Genomic DNA, 25190 nt, shown 5'->3' with positions numbered 1-25190 from the left:
TTCTTTCCTTGTTGATCTTTTGCTTGGATGATCTGTCCATTTCAGTAATGGGAGTGTTAAAGTCCCCTACTATTATTGCATTATTGTTGATGTGTTTCTTTGATTTTATTATTAATTGGTTTATATATTTGGCTGCTCCCATGTTAGGGGCATATATATTTAAAACTGTTAGATCTTCTTGTTGGACAAACCCTTTCCATATGATATAGTGTTCTTCCTCATCTCTTATTATAGTCTTTGGCCTGAAATCTAATTTATCTAAGGATTGCCACCCCAGCTTTCTTTTGATTTCCATTAGCATGCTAAATTGTTTTCCATCCCCTTACTTTAAATATGGTGGAGTCTTTGGATCTAAAACGAGTTTCTTATAGACAGCATATTGACGTTTGTTCATTTGTTTGTTTGTTTTTTCCATTCTGATACCCTGTGTCTTTTGATTGGGGCATTTATCCCATTTACATTCAGGGTAACTATTGAAAGATATGAATTTAGTGCCATTGTATTGCCTGTAAGGTGACTATTACTGTATATTGGGGCCAGGCTAAGTAATCTGCTCGGGTTTGCTCTCTGGTCTCCTACTCTTCGGCTCTCTCTTTGCTTAGAGGGCCCCTTTCAATATTTCCTGTAGGGCTGGTTTGGTGTTTGCAAATTCTTTTAGTTTTTGTTTGTCCTAGAAGCTTTTTATCTCTCCACTTTTCAATGATAGCCTAGCTGGATATAATATTCTCAGCTGCACATTTTTCTCATTTAGTGCTCTGAATATATCATGCCATATACTTTCTGGCCTGCCAGGTCTCTGTGGATAAGTCTGCTGCCAATCTAATATTTTTACCGTTGTATGTTACAGACTTCTTGTCCCGAGGTGCTTTCAGAATTTTCTCTTTGTCACTAAGACTTGTAAATTTTACTATTAGATGATGGGGTGTGGACCTATTCTTATTGATTTTGAGGGGGTTCTCTGTGCCTCTTGGATTTTGATGCTTGTTTCCTTTGTCATATTAGGGAAATTCTCTATCATAATTTGCTCAAATATACCTTCTGCCTCCCTCTCTCTTTCTTTGTCTTTTGGAATCCCAATTATTGTAATATAGTTTCTTCCTTTGATGTCACTTATCTCTCGAATTCTCCCCTCATGGTCCAGTAGTTGTTTGTCTCTCTTTTGCTCAGCTTCTTTATTCTCCATCATTTGATCTTCTGTATCACTAATTCTCTCTTCTGCCTCATTTATCCTAGCAGTAAGAGACTCCATTTTTTATTGCATCTCATTAATAGCTTTTTTAAATTTCAGCTTGGTTAGATTTTAATTCTTTTATTTCTCCAGAAAGGGCTTTTATTTCTTCAGACAGGGTTTCTCTAATATCTTCCATGTTTTTTTTGAGCCCAGCTAGCACCTTGAGAATCGTCATTCTGAACTCTAGATCTGATATATTCCAATGTCCATATTGATTAGGTCCTTAGCCTTCAATACTGCCTCTTGTTCTTTTTTTTGTGGTGAGTTTTTCTGCCTTGTCATTTTATCCAGATAAGAGTATAGGAAAGAGAGAATAAAATACTAAAAGGGTGGCAAAGACCCCAGAAAAATGTATGCTAACCAAATCCAAAGAGAACCCATATCAGGAGAAGAAAGGGTGTAAAAAGAAATTTAAAAAAATGTATATATGTGTGTGTGTGTATGTATATGTGTGTGTGTATACACACACACACACACACACACATATATATAATATATATATAATATATAATATATAATATATATATATATATATATATATATATATATATATTAGACTGGTGAATAGAACAAAGCCACCCACTTGATTTTGGGTGAATTTTGGTCTCTTAGAAGAGACTACCTCCCAAAATTTTAAAGAAAAAGTAAAACTTATATAGATACAAAAGTTCAGGTAAACACGATGAAGGGATGGTATATGACCGTAAAGATGAAAATTTTTAAAAAATGATAAAAAAGGAATTGATAAGATAAGTTGGTTCGAAAAAGAAAGAAAAAAAAAAGTGGAGAGAATGTGCTCAGGCAGGAGGCTAGAACAAAGCCCTGTGCTAGATTTAGGGTATATTTTGATCTATTAGAAGCAATTGTATCCCAAAACTTTTTAGAAAAGAAAAAGAAAAAAACCTATATGTATACAAAATATAAGGTTAAATTAATGTAGGATAAAATATGACTATAATAAGTTTTAAAAAGATTTTTTTAGAAAGGTATTATTAAGACAAACTAGTTAAAGAATGTTAAAAGAGGAAAGAGGAAAAGCTAAAAAAATAGAATAAGAAAAAATAAAATTAAAAAATTTAATTTAACTTTGCAAGACTAAAGGATCATGGGGAGAAAGCCATGAATTCCATGCATTGCTTTCCCATAACTCTGAAGTTCTGCTCTTCTCCTTAATCAGTGAGCTTGGTCTTGGCTGGATGTTCTTGCTGGTCTTCTGGGGGAGGAGCCTGCTGCAGTGATTTTCAAATGTCTTTGCCCGAGGCAGAATTGCACCGCCCTTGCTGGGGCCAGGGTAAGTAATCTGCTCGGGTTCACTCCCGGGAGCTTTTGTTCCCTGAACGCTTTCTGTAGAGCTCTGGAGGACAGGAATGAAAATGGCAGCCTCCCAGTCTCCGGCCTGGAGGAACTGAGAGCTCAGGGCTGCACTCCTTAGCGCTCCCTCAGAGAAAAACAGTCAATCACCCCCATCTCCCTGGTCTCCAGCCACACTCCAAGCTCACCCAGCCTATGACTGAGCATTTCTGTCTCTGGTGCACAGCCCCGTTTGGAGTCTCCAAACCCAGCAGATTCCTGCTGTGCTGCTCCAGAGGAGAAATGTGAGTCTCCCTGGATCTGCCACTTGTGGGGTCCCTAACTCAAAAAGCAGTGGTCTGTGTCTCAGATCATGGTTTAAGGGTTTAAGGTAACCCCAAGCTGAAAGCGCACTCCTCAGCTTTGTCTCTGTAGTTGGCTTCCCTGCCCTGATACCTGAAAGCTCTGCCACACTCAGACACCCCTGATCTTTCTGTGACCCCATGGGACCTGAGACCACACTGTCCCCATGAGGGTTCCACCCCAGCTTAGCCTCTAGTGCAATACCCCTCAGTTGAGCGGAGTTCTAAAAGTTTGAATTTTGTGCTCTGCTGCTCCACTGCTTACCGGGAGCTGGCCCCTCCCCTTGCAGTCTATCTTCCTGTGGCTTCAGATTCACTTCTCAACATGTCCTACCTTTCAGAAAGTGGTCAATTTTCTGTTCCTACAATTGCTGCTCTTCTTCTCTTCTATATCCTGTTGAGTTTGTAGGTGTTCAGAATGCTTTGATAACTAGCTGAACTCCTGCGAACTGATGTCATCTCAGTCTGCTACTCCTCCGCCATCTTGCCTCCCTCCTGAGTTAATTTTTTTTTAAAGATTTTATTCATTTATCTCAGAGAGAGAGAAATTTAGAGAGAGCGAACATTCACAAGCAGGCAGGAGGAGCAGGCAGAGGGAGAAGCAGATTCTCTGCTGAACAGAGAACACAACATGGGGCTCAATCCCAGGAACCTGGGAACATGACCTGAGCTGAAGGCAGAAACTTAACTGACTGAGCCACCCAGGAAACCCTTGAGTTAATTTTTTTGAAGAGTGTAAGGTCTGTGTCTCGATTAATTTTTTTGCATATGAATGCCCAGTTATTCCAGCACCATTTACTGAAAAGATTATCTTTGCTGCATTGAAATATCTTTGTTTCTTTGTTGAAGTTTAGTTGACTATATTTTTGTGGATCTGTTTATGGGCTTTCTATTCTGTTGATTCCATTGATCTATTTGTTTATCCTTTTGCCAATACCACATTGTCTTGATTACTGTAGCTTTATTTAAACCTTGAAGTCAGGTATTGTCATCCTCCAATTTTGTTCTTCCCTTTCAATATTATGTTGGATATTCTCAGTCTTTTGCCTTTCCATATAAAATTTAGAATCAGTTAGTTGTTTCCCACAAAATAACTTGTTGGGATTTTGATTGAGATTGTATTGCGCCTATAGATCAAGTTGTGGAAGACTAATATCCTTACATGCAATCTACTTTTGAAAAGTTTTGTTTAATTTGAACGATTTTAACTGATAAGTAAAATATGGTAAAATCTAGCTATCAAGAAAATAAGATTAGTATTCCTTTAACTCTAAGATTCTGAGGAAAATAATATATAAATGGTGAACAGAACCTTATGGATTTGAATCACATCGTGCAGTTTTATTAAATTTCATGTTATTTCTGATCTTGGGACGCCTACAAGTCAGGAGAACAAGTACTCTGATGACAAGTCATCTGGACTGCTATACTTTTCTCTTTAGGTAAAAAGGTATTTTTGCTTTATCCACCTGATTGAAATATTGTGAGACAAAGTTAATTTGGGGGAAAACTGTGAATAGTGATGAGTGCCAAGCCATCATCACCATGGTCATCATCACTGTCAATTTTCCATCCCAGAAATTTGTATTTAACCAAGTAATCTATTTTTTTTTGCCTGAATATAAATATGATTGGGTTATGAGAGTTTTGGACATAAACTGGTATTATAATTACAAATAAATTGAATGTCTAAGAAAAGTTACTGAAATACATAGATATTAGAGCAAAGAACAGAAAATGTTAACAGTAATTTTTATTTTTTATTATTTACTGTTTATTATTTATTATTTCTATATTTACTTTTTATTGTTATCCACATAGTCTAAATATTGTTTGTAATATAAAATATAATTTGAATCCTATTTATAGTATTCTATTTCTAAGAATATATGGAAAGCTGATTCAGAATATATTAAATTTAAGATTATGAGGATCAGGAGCAGGTCATGGGTTAGGTTAATCCTCTTTTCTCTCCTTCAATTATTTGTTTTCCCAAGGTGGTTATTTCATTCTACATTTGAAAGATGACTAAAACATGATGTGTGTGTGTGTGTGTGTGTGTGTGTGTCTGTGTGTGTGTAAGACTTGAATATATGATAGAATGGAACTCAGTATAATACATGATAGAGTTTTATGTTACCAATTAAAAGGTACATATGGTTAGAAGTCACTGCACAAAATTGTATGGATTTGAGTTTCTGAATTGAAATTTGTGGTTACAAAGGTTTGGGGTTGACTGATACTACATTTTTCTGCCTATTACTCTCTGTGTCTTATTCATAATCAACTGAAGCCACCTTGCAAATATTTGTAGTTCCATATCCCAGATAGCTTTCTATATAGTAACAAATTCACTTACAACATTCTCAGCTCTTTAGCTCTTTGAGCAAACTGATTTTCTGAACTCTCAATGCTTTTCTGACCAGAATCTTGAGAATTGCCATTTCCCAGGAGCAAGTCTACCTTAGCTCCTTGCCATATCCTTGAATGGGAACACCTGTGGGAAGCCCAGCTTTGGTGCAGAAACTGTGCCTGAGAGGAGAGCTATGCTCAAGGTCAGTTATTCTTAGTTGCAGTTAGAAAAGATCTGAGGGGCATATTTTCATGGCCACCATGGTGGATGAGAGCTAGTTCATTATCAAAGGAAACTTGGGGCCAATAAGATGAAAATATCAAAAGAAAACCAAAATATTTAAATACCTGTAATGTTCCAGTTGTTTTTAGTGTCCTCACACTTGTTATCTCTTTTAAATTCTAGAACAACCCAAAGGAGTAAATCTTACTCTCCTTATATCGAATATATAAAAACTGAAATTTAGATAACTGATATCATCTTAATTTTAAGGAGATACTTGAATAGTAAATGACACTACATTAAGCTCAATTGCCAAATGGGTGTCTCTGTTGGGTTCTAAAAATATGTTGTCAATATCACTGCCAATTTCATCAAAAAAATCTTAGGTATTGTGAAGCTCAAATTTTATCACTGACAGCAAATACCATCGGTTTCTTCCTCTGACAAGTTTACTTCAATCATTTTTGATAAAGTATTTCCCAAATACCCATGTCTGAATAACAATAGTTTGTCATTAATTCTTTCAAGTAAAATAATATTCCATGAAAGACTGGCTAGTTCAGCTTGTGATTCAATTGTGCAAGTGCTTCTCCAGATAACCGGCATTCTTCATTCGATAGCAGAAGTGCATTTGTATACTTTCCACTTCATCACACGTGTTATTGAAATGATTTGTCCTCAAGTTTCAAGACTTAATAAAATTATAAATTTTGACTGCATTACTAAGGACATTCTTAAGGGAAGCTCTTCCTTTAATTAATTGAACTAGTTATTAAATGTGGCTCTGTGGTAGTAGAAAATATCATGACTTCTAGTAGTTGGGTGCAAACTGCCAGAAGCTTTATCCACTTTTGCTTTTTGTACCATTAGTACTATTATGAACATAGTGAAAAAAAAATACTGATACTAATGTCTTAGTATTATTATGGCAAAGTTTTGACCATGTGTATCCACTTAAAGTATCTTGAGTTACCGAGGGGTCCACGGACCACCTTGTACAACATTGTTCAAGATTATAGTTAAGAACCTTGATCCTAGAATATTTGCACTGTGAGGGCATGGATCTTTGATTTGTTCATTTATGGATCTCAAGCTCTCAGAATGATCTCTAACACATGATGTAAGTGTAAACATATTATCTGTTGCCTTAAAGAGAGAAACATTGAAATCATGAATTTTGATCCCTCCCCTGTCCCCCATCCCCTCACCACCAATCAGAGTATGTGCTGAATGGTTTTGTGATTTAGTTTTCTAATCTTTAAAAGAGATAATATTAGTACCTAGCTTATGGGTTTGTTTTAAAGATGAAATATGATAATGCATTAAATATGCTTCATAGGATGACCAACACAAGGTAGTGATGTTCCATTATTTAAAAATATATCAAGAAAAAATATATAAAGGATCCATATTGTCTCAGTTATAGCTGGTTCTGTTGCCTCTAATAACATTGCAATCAAAAGAGTAAAGGATCATCTGTAAACAAAGACCTGGGATAGCAATTGAAGGCTTAGGTGGTAGATCCAGAATGTCTTTAGGCACTCAGGCTTCTACTTTTCTGCATTAATATCCTACCACATGACTTTCATCTTAAAGTCATGTCTTGATCCAATGTAACTGTTGAAAGTCCAGTTTTGCTCCTGCAGTGAAGGCCAGAAGAAGAAAGATGAGAATGGTTTGTTGGTTTATTTGTTTTGAAAAGTCTGACCCCAGCTGAATCAGCTCTCTTTAAACAGGTTTCTCAGAAGTCTCATACCACACACCTACATTTTGTTAGCTGCAGCATGGTCCCATATAAGGGAGGCAGAGAAGTTAGCCTTTTATTCTTTGTGGCAACATGCCTACTACCTAAAAATTAGGGTTCCTATACTAAAAAGAAAGAAGAAAGCTGATGGCCTCCACCTCTTCCTGGAACAATGTAAAGTGTTGCTAAGTAACATATAACATAGATATATTCTATGTGCAGAAGTCTGATTGATACAGATGCTTTTTGCTCCTCTGTGGGTACAACAACTCTTTGTAGACATAGGCCTTTATCCTTACCAAAGGGCCGAGATTGCGCATCACACTATATCTAGTGCCTCTACGTTCTCCCCAGGATCAAGTGATGGGAATTTATATGTGCAGTGCATTGAATATGATTCAGCTACACTGATGACTAACCATTTTAGGCTGAACTGAGAGCACTACAGCTCTCTAAGTTTCCTGAATCTTATCCCAATTATATTTCATTTAATAACACTCAGTGAAATATCTGGTGGCAGGGGAAATGAAACTACATGCTTTTATGGGATCATTCATCAAGAACTAATTGAAGCGTTCATACAGTTTAGTGCTGATAAAACAGTGTAACAATAAACAATAACAAAATTCACTGGAGAAGGATTTGTTTTGCCGTGAGGAAAATGGTTCCGTTTCATCCTGGGATTCCTGGTTAAAAGAGTCTCCAATTTACAAAAGGATAAGCGCAGACTCCTCTGCATAATGACGGGGTGGAAGCCGTGTCAAATGTATTAGTGTTGCTCCACTGGAGCCATTCTCATCCTAAGTATTTGCTATTGTGTGGGACTCCGGCAGGAGGCTGCAAGACCAATAGGATTTTTAAAAGTTTCTTTTTCTTATTTATTGTTACGACACTTGAAGCAGATCCTTCATAGTTTTTATTGGAAAATATAGAAAAATCTTCAAGTGTACTTTAATAAGTTCAGATTTTCTTAAATCCCAATTTAAGAAGTTCCTTTTTGAATACTTCTGCATGTGGAGTTAGTTGGCTTTTTGTCATTGCATTCCCTGTTGCTCCACATGTGGTGCTTGGACATCTGGCTGAATTGAAAAGGAAGGAATAAAATGGACACCTTACATCTTCTCATTTTCTTGGAAGTGATTGAATTGTAGCAAAACAAAATGTATGAGAAATGTGCCACAAACTGCTGTAAACATGAACATTTATTTGCTATATTTATATGACTTAGATGGCAGTAAGTACCATATTATAGGTGTAGAATTTGCTTGGTAATTGGTATATTTTGTATATATATATATATATGTGTGTGTGTGTGTGTGTGTGTGTGTGTATGGCATCCAAAGATTTTATTGGTAAAACATATTACCTAGACTCAGCTTAACTCTAGATGATAACACTAGACTCTCTACCATTACCATTTTAAATTTTAAATAAAATTATATGGATACAGATTTTAGATACATGGTCAGCATATAATAAGGTTTGTAGATGATATGAATGGCTATCTTTCACAGCCACCATTAATATTTATCAGTGTGTCTTGAAAACTTAACCTATAAAATAAGAAGCTCTGCTAATAAAGATATGGTCAGATATTGTAGTTTGTTTTTTTTTTAAGATTTTGTTTATTTATTTATTTATGTATTTATTTATTTATTAAAAGATTTTATTTATTTATTTGACGAACACAGATCATGTAGGCAGAGAGGCAGGCAGAGAGAAAGGGGGAAGCAGGCTACCTGCTGAACAGAGAGCGCGATGCGGGGCTCGATCCCAGGACTCCGGGATCATGACCTGAGCCGAAGGCAGAGGCTTTAGCCCACTGAGCCAGCCAGGTGCCCCAAGATTTTGTTTATTTATTTAACAGACAGAGATCACAAGTAGGCAGAGAGGTGGGCAGAGAGAGGGGTAAGCAGGCTCCCCGCTGAGCAGAGAGCCTGATGCAGGACTCGATCCCAGGACTCTGGGATCATGACCTGAGCTGAAGGTAGAGGCTTTAACCCACTGAGCCACCTAGATGGCCCAAGATATTGTAGTTCTAATGTACAAATTTTTGTTCAAATTTCCTTTGCATTATAAAAAGTAATTTCTCCTAAGGGCTTTTTAAACTGTAGTTTTCTTAAAGTCCTAATACATTTTAAACAAAGCACTGTCAAGCCTAAATTATTTCCTAAAATGAGAAGGATTTATAAAAATCATAATCACTCTTTGGGTTGGCTAAGAAATGGAATCCATGCTTTGTGTACTTAGTTGCCAGTCACTTCAGTTAATTTGCAGCACCATTAAAAGTGAAAGATAAATTTGTATTATGACATAAGAAGTATCAATTTAATAGATATATTTAGGGATAAAATTATGATTATAGATTTTGTAGCTTTCATATTGTAAACCGTATTTGACTTTCCATGTAGATTTGCCAAATAGAATTTTATAGCAAAGGCATCTGAAAATGGGAATGACAGATTAGCATAAATTAAGTCAGCACCATGCTATAATGCTTCCACAATAGTTCTCAAACACACTAGGCAGCTTCTACACCAGGGCTTTTCCTTCTACGTGACAACTTTTCTCTTGGTATTCCCACAAAGCTTGCTCACTCATGTCTTTCAGGTCTTGATCAAGTGACATCTTCTCAGTGAGGACTTCCTGACCACCTTATTTTGTATTGCAGCTCGCCGCCCCCCACCCCAACTCAGAAAACTTAATGGCTACCTGCCTTATATTTCTTCAGAAACACTTATCTGACACCCTACATATACATATTTATTGGTTTGCTGTCTAACAATAATTTTTTTTTTAAGAATTTGGACTCTGTGAGGGCAGGTGGTATGTATATTTTATTCACTGCTTGATCTCAGAGCCTGAAATATGTTAGACATTCAGTGATATATGTTGAATAAATGGTTTAAGGTTCCATATTTCCCATATCTCATTCATGAGATCTTTGATCTTAGGCAAGTTACTTAGTCTGCTAATTTCTGTTTCCTTATCTACAAAGCATGAGAAATAATGATGCTGCTACATTTTGCTGATTAAATGAAACACTATGGTTAAGAGCTTTTTTCTAAGGGCAAATGATTGCTGTTGGAACATCAAATAGCTTTGAGCAAACCCTGTGGAGATTTTTTTGTTTTTGTTTCCTTTGCTTGAGTTATCTGAGTTAGAGAAGATTAGACTTGGGTTACAGTGTTGGTCTTGGTACACAAGTTAAAGCTATGGACCCTTTGCCTATTCAAAGTTGTTAGTAATATAGCAATCAGTTAATAGCATGACCAAAAGTAGGCAGTGATTTATAGAGACATATTTAGAGGTGACATTTGGATGCAAGATAGAACTTAAGGAAAGGAAATTTAGGTATCGGAAAGGTATTATGATGCTAAAGCTAACTGACCTACATGAGAAATAAGCTGGTGAGTGTGGCCTCATTTATAGCATGCTATCAAGAAAAGTAAGGCATCATAGAAAGGGTTGTGTGGTGATTAATAATATATGTCAGTTTGGTTAGGCAATGGTATCCGATGTTTGACCAAACATTAGTCTAGATGTTTCTAAGAGGCTATTTTGTAGATGTGATTAACATTTACAATCAGTTGACTTTAAAGGAAGGAATTTTCCCTTGGTAATGTGGGTATTGGGTCTCATCTCATTGTCCTTAAGAACAAAAGACTGAGGTTTCCTGGAGAAGGAATTCTGCCTCAGGACTGTAACATAGAAATCATGCCTGAGTTTACAGCCTATCTGCCTGCTCTATGGGTTTGCTAGCTTCCACATTCCTGTGAGCCAATTCCTTAAAATAAACTTCTCTTTGTGCATGTTTCTGTCTCTGGCTCCTTCTTTCTTTCTCTCTTATTGGTTCTGTTTCTCTGGAGAACATTGACGGATACAAGTAGTAATCTGTGGTTTACAGTTCTTGATTTGGGAATTATTTTGAGAATTAAACAGAACAATGTGCACTAATTTCATAATAAAATCCTAGCACACAATAGGTGCTCAAAAAAGTCATTCTCACCTTGGTGATGATGGTGGAGGTAATCAGGTGGTGTGTTTACCAATGAATTCTGGTCCTCAATTAACTTATGATAACATCCACTGAAAACTAAAATTTTGCTGACTGATTTGACAAGCCTAATTCAAAATAGAAAATGAGTTCAATCAATTATAAGACATAGTCCAGGTATTAAAGATAGAAGCAAATTTGTGTATGTAACTATAGGGAGAACAGTGTTTAGCAAGGATATAAATTCTTGACCAAACAGACTGGGATTCAAATTCCATCTTTGCTTCTTAACTACTATGTGACCTTATTTGTGAAATGGGTATTATAATGCTTTCCCCCACAGAAATACTGTGGAACTTTAGTAAATTATATAAAACATCAAGAATTGTACCTGTCATATTTTCCTTCTCATTTCCCTAATGTGCAATCGGTTAATATCAAGTTTCCTAATTTTTGAAATTTCGATTTCAGGTCTTATTCAGATCAATTTCAAGTTTCATAATTGAAGATAAACGTTTTTCTTTTTCTCTCCAGGTAAATGAAATTTTAGTGAGAGAAAAGAATGTCAATAAAGCACAGCAACTTTTAATGTAGCCTCACATTGACTAAAGCTTCATAGAAAAGAAGAGGGTGGTTGCCTTGCCAGACAAGGGAGTGCAGAGCTTCTCACCCTTACAGGCAGGTACATCATAGAGGAGGTGGATGCATGCCAAAACCAATGATGCTCAGAAGTCTCTCTAGGGCAGCTGTAGTTGGCTTACCCCAGCAGATTCAAGAGCAGCAACAAGGCCCAGTGGTGAGCTCTGTCATTGCAAAGGCAACTATGGGACACTGATAATAAAGCTAAGTGAACTACAGAATAAGAGAAATCAGAATTATTGTCAGTGTCATAAAATATGTATTTTACTATATGTCAATCCAAGGTGTATTTTATTGTCAGTAGTTCCTGTTAATGAAGAGTTATTCATTGTTAGGAATATCATTTAATTTAAGACAAATAGAGAAAGAAAGTGGTTTTATGACTATAAATGTACCTTCGGCAAACACAAGAGGAAAGCACTTCTAATAGGATGGAAGGAATGAGTGATTCAATTATAATATCATTTCTTGAAAATTAAGGCATATTAAAGGATACTTTAGAAAAACTATTTTGATATCATATTATAAAAGTTATATTTCATTTAAATTATTAAGAAGCACAATTGATGAATTTGTCCCATGCTACTAAAAAGTAATAATAATTATAATATCTTTAAAAGAAGAGTACACACTGCTAGGTAGGCTGAAAGAGTGTGCCAGGGCAAAGACTCTGGCCAGCAACCTTGCAACAGGACATTCCTGGAGCTAGGTCAGGGAGGCAGATAAGTCTGGGATACCATCAGGCAGGTAGAAGCAGAAACTCAAGTCAGACATGTCTTGCTAGAGCATCTGGGTTCAGAGTCCAAGGGCTGAAACATCTGTATTGGGGATAAGGGAAGAATAAGCTTGTTAAGAGGTGGTCAGGAGTGGAGAGAGATGCAAGGAGAGGCAGCATCCAGGCTGTGTTTGTTGATACTGGAAAGAAGGGCTCCTGAAGGATTTAGGCAGAAGTGAGGCCAAAATTTATCATTCACTTTTCTGTTCAAATTGTTAATAGCTTATTTGATTTTAATTATAAATATTACAAACATATATTGAAATACTTTGGTGATATAAGAACACTACACACAAGAGTACAAAGTAAAGTCCTGAATTCAATATATTTAATAAGTATGTAACCAATTTTTTTGTCTTTCCATATACAGCACATACTTTCTTTTTTCTAAATTTGGATCATAGTCATACGTAATCTGCTTTTAAGAATTTCATAAAATTGTTGTTTTCAATGTGTGCATAGTAATTCATTTGATGAATATACCCAAGCATACTTTATCCATTCTCTATAGATGGGCATTTAGGCTTTTTATGTTTTTTTTTCTAATGTAAATACTCTTTAAAAATCCTATTTCTTTCCTGTTTGTTTCAATAATAAATAAAATTTATTTTTCATCCCAAAAGTAATATCTCATGAAAAAAGTTATTAAAACAGAAAAATTAAATAAAATATTTGTATGTTTACCATTATAACATATCAACATTTTGGCCTACTTTCTTAAGAATTTATTTATTTACTTATTTATTCCTAACATTTAGGACTTCTAATTATCTGCTAGGTAATTTGTATGCTACTCAGCTCAAAGACATGCCTCAAACCTGAAGTCTGTAGTTGTTTATAGTCTCAGAGGTGACAGTGTGCATCAAGGAGGAGTGTAGGATGAAACAAAGTGAAGCTGTGATAACCAGCAGCTTCTTCAGGCCAGGAGAGATGATACTTCCTCTTGCAGATGTGAAACTGAGGTCTCCTGGAGGTTGACTTTCTGAATCCTGCCAGTTAGCTTGGTTGTGTCTATTATCCCAGGGCCACTCTGAGCCTCTGGTCCTTGAGGGTTGTTGGGTTGAATACAATGAATACTGGTGTTTACTAAAAAGACAAACTGTGCTTGTAGCATTGTACATATTACCCTATTTAATCCTTACAACACTTTGAGTTAGATATAACAAGCCTCTTTTTGTAGATAAGATGATAGGTGCAGAAAGGTTAAGTTATTTGGCCAAGATTATATTACATGGAAATACTGGAGTAGAAAACTGTGGGCCTCTGAAAGAAATAAACTTATGGATAACATACTAATGTCTTGGGGTATGTGGATGTGGTGATAGGTGGTAATAGGTTCCTAAATATAATTCTTGATCATATCCTTCCAGTCAATGAAATACTAGAGTGTGAGAACATATAAGACTCAAAATTATCTTCATTTATCTGATAGATGGGTAAATTATGCTATGAATTTGGTTATATGTTTGGTGAGACTGAGGGGAGTATGAGGACATTTGGGATGAACTCTGTTGCCTTAGCTCTACCAGGTACATGGTCTGGCCAAAGGTTTTGATAATGAGAAGGAATCCCAGATGCTCTAGGACTTACAAAAGGGATTTAGATGATAATGTCACTTGTCATAATTATTTGTGTTTGGCTGTACCACATGTCAAGGGTGACCAGCAAGAAGGAGGGATTACTGTGGCATGGAACAACATATTTGGCACCAAAGAAAGAATAAAGTAAGTGGCTAGGACCAATATTTTTCATAGAAATCAAAACTGATTCCTCATGAAATTAATGAACCAATGCATTCTTCTTCCATCTGATCCAAAGTGAATTTCTGTAGTTTAGTTGGAAACCAATCTAATATAGAGAATAGTTTAGGTAGGGCACTAGGGCAATGAATGTCTCTTAATTTGTTGTTCTATCAGCTTTCACTTTTTCTAAGTCTATGCCTTTCCCAGTGCTATCAACCATACTGTAGCAGCACGATCAACCTTAGGACCATATGACCTTCATCAACTGGTTTTGGGTAGGCAAATGACAAGATATATTGAGTCCTTATCCAGGAGGTTTAGAACTTGAAGTCAAGAATGTCATACTCCCACCAGAGGTCTAGACTGTTAGGAATAGTGGTATGACCACATGTCCTTTAGAAGCAATGACAGGGAGATAGATGAAGCAGAACCAGCAGAAGAGTAGAAAGTTGCTCATTCTAGTTTTTCCTGAGGTCCTGTGCCATTATTATTTTTGGATTTAGTGAGATATCTCACATCTTTATAGAATTCCATTTTTATCTTAAACTGGTTAGAGTTAGGTTTATGTCACTTCCAACTGCCAGAATTCTAACTAATATAACTCGTCTTAAACTAAGTTTGAAATGAATGGAACCAAGAAAAAAAAAAAGTGAGGCAGCTCCTATATTTGATAAGCAAGCCAGATTATATGTATGAAAAATAGGAAAATTTTAGTGGTTTTCTATATGCAAAGGGGTGTAGCAGATGCCACTGTAGTTGACTATAAGTAAAGGTGACTCCTATTTCTTGTGGAAAATATGACATTTAACTAACAGTACTAAAGGCAAGCTCTCACCTTTTGGAAAGGTCTTTTTACTCCTTAATATGATTGTTAAAATAGCAATGATTTTCTTTTCATGGCTGGTGCTATGGAAAGATAATAGGAATAACTTGACCACTGTGGAAGTTTCATTTTGGAAATATTTTCAAACTACTCATATAAAACAGCTGCCAAACCAAACCAAACCAAGCCAAACCAAACAAAACCCCTCTCATTTCTGCTTATTTTATAAGAAAATGTGCATTTGAGACAGCTGAAAGTGAAAACAAAAGAAATTAATCATTTAATAGAAAATTTATACATTAAAATTCATGTTGGAGAGAATTTATATTGAAGTGTTTAGTAATATTTGTCTCTTTAACAATCTAGAATTTCTGAAAATATTATATGTATACTCTAAAATTTGTATGTGATACCATTATTGTGAGACATTAAGAAAAAAAGGAAAATATTGACTAGTGACTTAAAGAAATATGTTCAGAGCATAAATTATTAACAATTCTTATTTCCATTTCCCATCTAAAATAATAGTAATCTTTTATCCCATGTCACAATATTCTAAGCATGACTTCCTGAACAGTCTCTTTTATGTCTGCACATATGCTATTCTAGTTAATGTAGCAATTTTCTGGGCAAACTGTTAAATAAACACAACATATTAAACACAATAAAACTGGAGGTCTTATTTTGTAACAATTTATTTTTATAAATTTAACAAGTTTTCATCATAAAGTATATATAGAATGTATAAACACATCAATCTGAGGCTAAAACCACATGAAATGTGTATTACTGGCTCACTGTTAATAATTTGGTGTCGTTAATTCATACTAGTATCTTTTCATGCAGTTGAAAGTATAGTAAATGTATCACAAATGGAATGGAGAGCAATGACAAACTGGGGAAAACAGAATACATATATATATTATATATCTTTTACCTATACATATATGTGTAAATAAAATTTTATGTAATATATTTGTTAACTCCTTATTGGTAGAAAGTTAGCTCAACTTTTTTGCTCCTATAAATACAATTCTATAATTAACATTCTTGTACATAAATTCTGGAAAACATCTGCAATTATTAAGAAAAATTCTTATTAGAGAGTTTAGTGCATCAGGAGAAAGGAGCATTTTTAAGGCTCTTGATATGTCTTGTCACATGGGATTTAGAGAATTTTTTTTTTCAGTGCAAAAAGGTGTTTTTATTAAAGCACAGGGACAGGACGAGTGGGCAGAAAGAGCTGCACTGTGATTATGAGGAGTGATTGGTTATATACTTTTAAGTTGGGGAGAGGGTAGAGTCTCAAAGGATTTCCATAAGTTAAAGAAGACTTACAGGATCCTAGGGTTCTGGCTCTTGCCAAGCTAACTTCACTTTTAGTCTCTAGCAAAACGTCAACAATGAAGGCAGCCAGGATCCCCTTGAGGAATGTCACCTAGATGCCTCAGGTATTTATTATCAATGGCCTGCAAGTTGTAAGGAAATTTAATTTTATCTACATTTCTCTTGCCTTTGTTCTCCTCATCATCCCCACCCCCAATTCCAAACAATTTAGGCCCTTAAATCTTTGAGGTTGCTGAGAGCGGAAGGTCTCATCTCCTATAACTTCTTCCTGATGAAGAAGGGTATACAGATGTCCCTAACTATGGGTCAGCATTGGTCAGCTGGGAGATTTCAGAGAATTTATTAAAGAGGTTTTTAACATACCTAATACATTGTCTTTGTACTAAGTACACATGAAATGATATGTAATTATTACCTACCAGGTCATGGGGCCTCTAACAATTGTATCTGCCCCTTACCCTGCCCTAAAATAAGCAAAGTTAATAGCCTGGAGTGGCTTTCTTTCCCTCATGCAAACATATACAGGTAGAAGTCTTGTTTGTTTTGTTTTTCACCACCAAATAGAACCATATTTATGACATTAATTGACAAATTACTTCTTCCGTTTGTAAAATATTGTCATCATCCTATAAGTTAGCAGATTTTTAAAATAATTTTGAAATTCTTATGTTACCCCCATATGTTCATAATTTTGTATAAATATGATTATATCCTATGTGCATTACTTTTTAAAGAGCATTTATTTTTAACTCTGATAGCCTTTGTTCTTTTCATTCATACCCACACCACAGATATCATAGTATACAGCCAGCTGTATATATTCATAAATGCTTTCATAATACACACACTTATACCTGTATAAACTTATATAAAAATGTATGTATGGATATGTACACATTGCTAAATACACATAAATAAATACTTATATACACTGATGCATACCCCATACATAAATAAACCTATATAGATCCATTTATCTAATTTATAGAGACTTGTCTTTCTCTCTCTCTTTTTTTTTTTTTAACAGAATAATTAATATGCTATACCCTTGATGGCATCTTGTTTTTCTCACTAAGTATACCTAGCAATCTGAAATCAATCCAAGCCAAATATAATGCTGGTTCACTCTCTTTAATGGGCACATAGCAGTTCACCATGTTAATGTACCATAATGTTTTAACATTTAATTATTGATGGATTGTATACATTTTAATCTTTGCCAATTTGGTAATGAAATTTCAAAAATCTCATTTTTAACACTTATTTGGTTATTATGCATTTGACCATTTTCATACATTTATTTTTTAGTTTTATTGAGGTATAATTACCATGCAACATTGTATAAGTTTAAGGTGTATAGCATAATGACTTTCAGATATACTGTGAAATGATCACCACAATAAGTTTATTTAACATCCATCATCTCATATATATATATATATACACACACACAAGAAAAATGCTATTTCCTTGTGATGACAACTCTTAAGATTTACTCTCTTTTCTTATTTTTTTTTAAGATTTTATTTATTTATTTGACAGACAGAGATCACAAGTAGACAGAGAGGCAGGCAGGGTGGGGGGAAGCAGACTCTCCGCTGAGCAGAGAGCCCGATGCAGGGCTCCATCCCAGGACCCGGAATCATGACCTGAGCCAAAGGCAAAGGCTTTAACCCACTGAGCCACCCAGGTGCCCCCCCCTTAGCTTATTTTTAATTGTGTTATCTGGGGACTTTTTCTTTCTATTGAGTTGAGTTCTTTATATATTTTCAATGTTAACCCCTTATCAGATAAATGATTTATAATTTTTCCCATTTCATAATTATCTTCTCAATTTGTTGATTGTTTCTTTGCTGTAAAGAAGATTTTTGGTTTGATGTAGTCTCATTTGCTTATTTTTTAATAAACATTTTTAAAGAAGATTTTTGGTTTGATGTAGTCTCATTTGTTTATTTTTTATTTTGTTGCCTATGCTGCAGGTCCAAAAAAATCATTGCCAAGGCTCGTGTCAAAAAGAATTTTTTTCCCCTGTGTCTTCTTCTAGTACTTTTATAGTTTCCAGTCTTACATTTAAGTGTTTAATCCATTTTGAGTTAATTTTTATGAGTAGTAGAATGTAGAGGTCTAGTTTCATTCTTTTCATGTTAATATTCAATTTTCCCAGTACCATTAATTGAAGAGACTATCTTTTCTTCATCAAGTTTTCTTTGCTCCCTTGCCAAATATTATTTGACCATAGATGGGTTTATTTCTGAGCTCTTGATCCTGTTCCATTGGTCTATGTGTCTATTTTTATACCATACCATACTGTTTTGATTACTATAGCTTTGAAATATAGCTTAAAATCAGAAATGTGATGTCTCCCACTTTGTCCATCATTCTCAGGATTGGTTTGGCTACTAGGGGTGTTTTGTGGTTCCATACAAATTTTAGGATTTTTTTTTCTATTTCTATTAAAAATTGCCATTAGAACCTTGAATGGGATTGCATTAAATCTATAGGTGGCTTCGTGTAGTATGGACATTTCTGTGTTTTTCACTGAAAATTTCTTCCTCTTGACTGATATTTGTTTTGCTATAGGAATATTAACCTTTCTATTGATTACTAAATGTTTTCTTTACACTAAAGTACTAACCCTTTGCTTGCTATATATGTAGCAAGTGTTGCACCCAATTTGCTATTTTGTCCTTTATTTTACATTATGAAGATTGAATTTTTGAAGGAGAAATTTAAATTATTATGTGTAAATTATATCAGAGCTTCCATAAGCATTTAAATTTATCCAGCATTCACATAAAAAATTTATATGGGGGGGGTCGCCTGGGTGGCTCAGTGGGTTAAAGCCTCTGCCTTCGGCTCAGGTCATGATCCCAGGGTCCTGGGATCGAGCCCCGCATCGGGCTCTCTGCTCAGCGGGGAGCCTGCTTCCTCCCCTCTCTCTCTCTGCCTGCCTCTCTGCCTACTTGTGATCTATGTCTGTCAAATAAAGAAATAAAATCTTTATTAAAAAAAAAATTTATATGGGGGCACCTGGGTGGCTCAGTGGGTTAAGCCTCTGCCTTCGGCTCAGGTCATGATCTCAGGGTCCTGGGATCGAGCCCCACATCAGGCTCTCTGCTCAGCAGGGAACCTGCTTCCCCTTCTCTCTCTGCCTGCTGCTCTGTCTACTTCTGATCTCTCTCTGTCAAATAAATAAGATCTTTAAAAAAAAAAAAAAAGAACTTCCCTTTTAAAAAAAAAATATTATATGGTAGGATCAATTGCCTAGCTTTGTCTGCCAGACAAATCTTAGGAAAGTCTTAGGTGATAGACACCAATTATGTAGTGTTTATTTTATATAATAATATACTCTTCATACTTGAAATTTTGGGCCTAAACATGTATGTTAAACCAAATATATGCGTATTTGATTTGTGGTCAGAATTTTGTCAGTGCTCTCTTTTCATATTTATTAGTCATGGTACATGGGATACTGTGAAATCCATATAACATTATTTATAGATTAATCTTTCCCAGTACTTGTAAACTTTTGAATATGTTAACTCTTTCAGTAAAAACATTTTAGGAGTTTTGAGCTATGATTCAAAGAAAACGAGTAGAGATTTAAGAGTACAAAGAAAATATTTTATTGCTTGATCTGTGTTCGTATAGGTCTTTTCTTGAGAGTCTCATTATTAAACAATGACTTTAGGGAGCACTTAGGTGGCTCAGTCGGTTGGACATCTGCCTTTGGCTCAGGTCGCGATCCCAAGGTCCTGAGATCAAGCCCTACATCTGGCTCCCTGCTCAGTGGAGAGCCTGCTTTGCCCTCTCCCTATGCCCCTCCCTCTGGCTCATATTCTTTCTCACTCACTATGTCAAATAAATAATTAAATAATCTTAAAACAAAAAACAACACAATGATTTTAGGGCCAAACTTTTCTTACATAAATTGTAAATTTATCATTACTTCACTTTCTAGTACTGAGATTTTCAACTCTTTGAGGTTCATAAAGCTTACAGCTATATATTTATTTTCCTAAGAACCCCATACACCTTAATTGTATGCTTTGTCTGTATTTTAATATTAATGTCAAATGATATTGGGTTTATTTGAGATTTTTTAAAAGAATACTGCAATTTTTCTTGATGCATTTCAGAAAAGTCCATAAGGCTTTCTCAAAAATACTCTTCTGTACCCTAGTACAGTCTCATTTTCCAAGTTTAAAATACTCAATACAGAAAAATGATTACTTTCAGATTATATATCCCCCATATTTTAATGATCTAATTTTGTATATCAAATTTTTTTTTAAGATTTTATTTATTTATTTGACAGAGGGAGATCACAACTAGGCAGAGAAGCAGGCAGAGAGAGAGAGAGGAGGAAGCAGGCTCCCTGCTGAGCAGAGAGCCTGATGCAGGGCTCGATTCCAGGACCCTGGGATCATGACCTGAGCCGAAAGCAGAGGCTTTAACCCACTGAGCCACCCAGGCGCCCCTCAGGTATTTCTTAATAGAGTTATATAAGAGGATGTTTTCTACTAATAAATTCTCATGACACAATATATGTTACACATATATTATGTACACATAATAGGTAAGCAGTCTAACCATTCTTTTTTTTACTATTAGTTAAAGGAACTGAGCCTCCCCAAGATTAATTGGTTTGCTCAGGATCACGTATGTTATAAGTGGTTAACCCTGGGTTGGAATGCTTGTCTCTTAAAAAAAAAAAAAAAAAGTATATAATTATTTCTTTTTCACAAATAGATGCTAATTATATCGAACCTAATGTATCATTAAAATAAAAACCATCATTCAAACACTCTAGCTAGAAAAAAATCACATCATTTTTTTAAACTTGCCGTTTTGGTTTAATGTACACTGTATAAATGTTCTACAAAGTCATGTTAACTATTGTCAGTATTTTATGTACAATAATGTATTTTTATCAGTATATGTATTTTAATTCCATTTTTTTACTGATAACACTAAGATAAATATATTTTTAACTTAAAATGTGTTTTGATTCTTAAATTCTTAAAAGTGGAATTTTAAAGCTAAAATACTGTATTAAAACCTATGTCAAAATTGTGAAACAAAAGTGAATTTGCTTTACAGTTTTTTTCCAAATTATAGTACAGTTTCTAAAAATATATCATTTTCCTAAGATTTTGAGTATTGATATTGATTTGAAGTATTGATTTGCTTTGATATTAAATATTAGGGGGATTATTCTAGTTTTTTATTGAATTTTGTTTTCTATTCTATTGCTTTGTTTATTTTTTCATAAACATTGCTATATTAAATTGTTACATTTCTCTATTTTTTAAAGATTTTATTTATTTATTTATTTAAATATTTTATTTATTTATTTTCTATATTTTAATACATACTAGGGTAAATTTAGTTTTTTTTTTTTCAATCTTCTCTTATCTAATTTATTTTTCATAAAACACTGGACACATTTTTTTCAAGTTTCCTCCAAAAAAAAAATGTATTGAAATTTGGATTAAAATTTCCAATTTGGAAAGTTGACAATCCTGCCTGTTTGTTTGTTTTCATGAAGAGAGAAGCACTTTTTTATTTAAATTCAGTTAGCCAAAATAGAGTACATCATTAGTTTCAGATGTTGAGTTCAGTAACTCATCAGTTGCATATAACACCCAGTGCTCATAAATCTGTTGCTTTAAAAACAGAACTTTATATTTCCATTCATACTGTGTTATGTCCCTAAGTTAATTTAATGCTATTTCTCTACAGATTTCTATAGACTTCTTATTAAATTTATTTTGAGAAATTTGATGTCTTTATATATTTTGGACAATGCGAATTATTATTTTCATATTACATTTTATATTTGACATAGATTGGTAAATAAGAAAATAATTATTTTTCAAATATTAGTTTTTCTATCATAAAGAACTCCAATTCTTTAAAGTTTTTTCTCTTTCTTTGTTTTTTTAGGTAAACAAAAATATTATTTGCTAATGGTGATCATTTGTCCTTCTTGTTTCCAATGTGCGTGTCTTTTATTGTTGCCTTTATGTTTATCTTGAGTTGCATTGGTAGCTTTTTGTAAAGTAACATGGAAATATAATTTTTTCTTATTTTTGGTTATGATGGATTTAGCATTATGCCAATTTATGTTGCTTTTTAAATAATATTTTTTAAATTCCAGCATGAATCTTGAATTTTAGCCTGTACTAGATCTGTTTTTGAATTGGCCTTATAGTTTATTCTCTGACCTATTGAGGAATGAATAAACAGTCTTTGAATTACTGGAATTTTTTCTTACTTATTTTGGATTATATTTTAATATAGTTAAATTTATATGCTAATGATTTATTAAGAAATTTGACTCTAATATTAAAAAATAAACTTTCTGTATCATTTGTTATTTTTATAAAGCTTTGATATTGGATGTATAAAATCTTCATAAGTAATTAGAAAGCTTTATTTCATAGATTTTTTTTTTAAGATTTATTTATTTATTTGAGAGAGTGAGTGAGCAAGCACACGAGTGTGGGGAGGGGTGCAGAGAGAGAGAAGGAGAGAGAATCATTAGACTTCCCACAGATTGCAGAGCCCCTTCTGGACTCTATCTCACCACCAGGAGATCATGACCTGAGCCCAAACCAAGAGTCAGCCACTTAACCCTTTAATCAGCTGAGCAACTCAGGAGTCCCTCCTTAATAGATTTAGAAGAATTGTAATAATATTTGCCAATATATTCCTGAGATATGATTAACAACTTTCTTAGTTTCTTCTATCATTATTGGTTTATCTAGTTTTTCTTGAGTAAAATTTGGTGATTTATAGTCTCTAAAAAATTATCCATTTCAAACAGTTGTGCAAATTTAATAGGATATAGCATAGTTTGCCTAAATATAGCCACGTAAATATATATATATATATATATATGTATGTATGTAGTGGCTGAGAGGAAAAAACAACCACCATATATATATACATACATATATATGTGTATATATACAAACAAATATACATATATATGTACATATATACATATATGTATATATGTGTGTATATATGTACACACATGTATATATTTGTATATATGTGTGTGTGTGTATATATGTATATACACATATATATGTGTATATATATATGGTGGTTGTTTTTTCCTCTCAGCCACTATTAATGGTGAAACAGTACTCCAAGACTTCTCTGAAGGTCTCGATGTGGTTGTCATCTTCAGTTAGTATCCAACTAAATAAGTCTACTATTTACCTTTTCCATAATATTCTTGTAACTGCTATTAACACTTCCAGTTTTAGACCACTTCATCTTAAATTTAGATATAAGCAACAGTAAATATTAATAATCAATAAAGACAAGATAGGACAGGGTAGTTACCTGCTCAATTAATTTTTAATTTGGAATTTTTAATTTTAATTATTTCTATCTTTCCATTAAGAAAACTGAAAAAAGGAGAAATTACTTGCTTTTCAAATACCTCTTTCCTGAACTATAAAACTGCAGCCAATTCTTGCTACCTAAATGTATCCAGCCACATTTCAGTATTCTTTTGTCATCTGAAGCTACAAGCAGATCTGTGTAAAGAACCTTAGATGAAGGCATGGTTACATAATTGGAAAAACCCATACTTGTAAACATCCTTGCCCTTGTTAGGCAGTTGCGCATATGTTTCTTTTCATTCTCTTCTTCAGATACACGAATTCAGTATTTGTTGGATTTAATTGTATACTCTCCTTTCTGATTGGTTTTGCCAATTTATATTTGCCTGTGCCTTTCTCCACATCATGGAGATTGTTCTCCACATCAAAGGCTTAGTTTTCAGCATCATTGATTCTTCATTTGACTGTTTATAATAATATTTAAATTTTATGATGACATGATTTCTTTCCTTAAAAGTATTTTCTTAGATACTCTAACTTAGTTTTTATTCAGTCTGTTTTCTTTTATCTTTTTAAAATATCCTCATTTTTTAAGAGTGCCCAAAGTTCATCATCTAAAATTTTATGTTATTGGGTAATATATTCTTCATCTCTATACATAACACTATATTTTCTTCTTTCTGTTGTGTGTTTTTTTTTTTTTTTTGCAAAAATAGCTTATAGGTGCTTTTTATTTGTTTATTTATTCATCCTTAAATGGGCAACTGAATGAAGAACTGCTGTTGTCTGAAAAATAAATCCCATGAATTTAAATTCTCTTTGTACCCTTGTATTTTTTAACCCCTAAAAATCAACCTAGAGTACTGTACAGAGCTGGAGAGCACAGGTGTGTGGAAGAGGCACCCTCTGCTTTGTGCCATTATTTAATATTTTACAGTAACATTTCTATTTAGTTCTTATTTTTTTATTTACTTGTGTCTTGTTTTGAAATAACACATCCACAATGTAGGGATTAAAACTAATCTGTTAATCTCCACTTTCTCATCCACAGTTTGCTATCTTACACCATACCTTCCTGCTGATTTTTATCTTCACCATGCCTTTTCTCTGATACCAGTGACAGTCATGGTCCATTAGCCAAGTCTAATTGACAATTCTTACCTCTTATTTTCATTAGGCATAGAACAACATTTGACCATTCTTTCTTCTTGAGACTCTCTCATCACTTAATCTTCATTTTCCTTGCCTCTTCTATCTTAGTAATCAGTCTCCTTTACTGGCCACAAATAATAGAGTACCTT

Source organism: Martes martes (genome assembly GCF_963455335.1).
Source record: "Martes martes genome assembly, chromosome: 6".
Taxonomy (NCBI): domain Eukaryota; kingdom Metazoa; phylum Chordata; class Mammalia; order Carnivora; family Mustelidae; genus Martes; species Martes martes.
Note: the sequence above shows the minus strand (reverse complement) of the source record.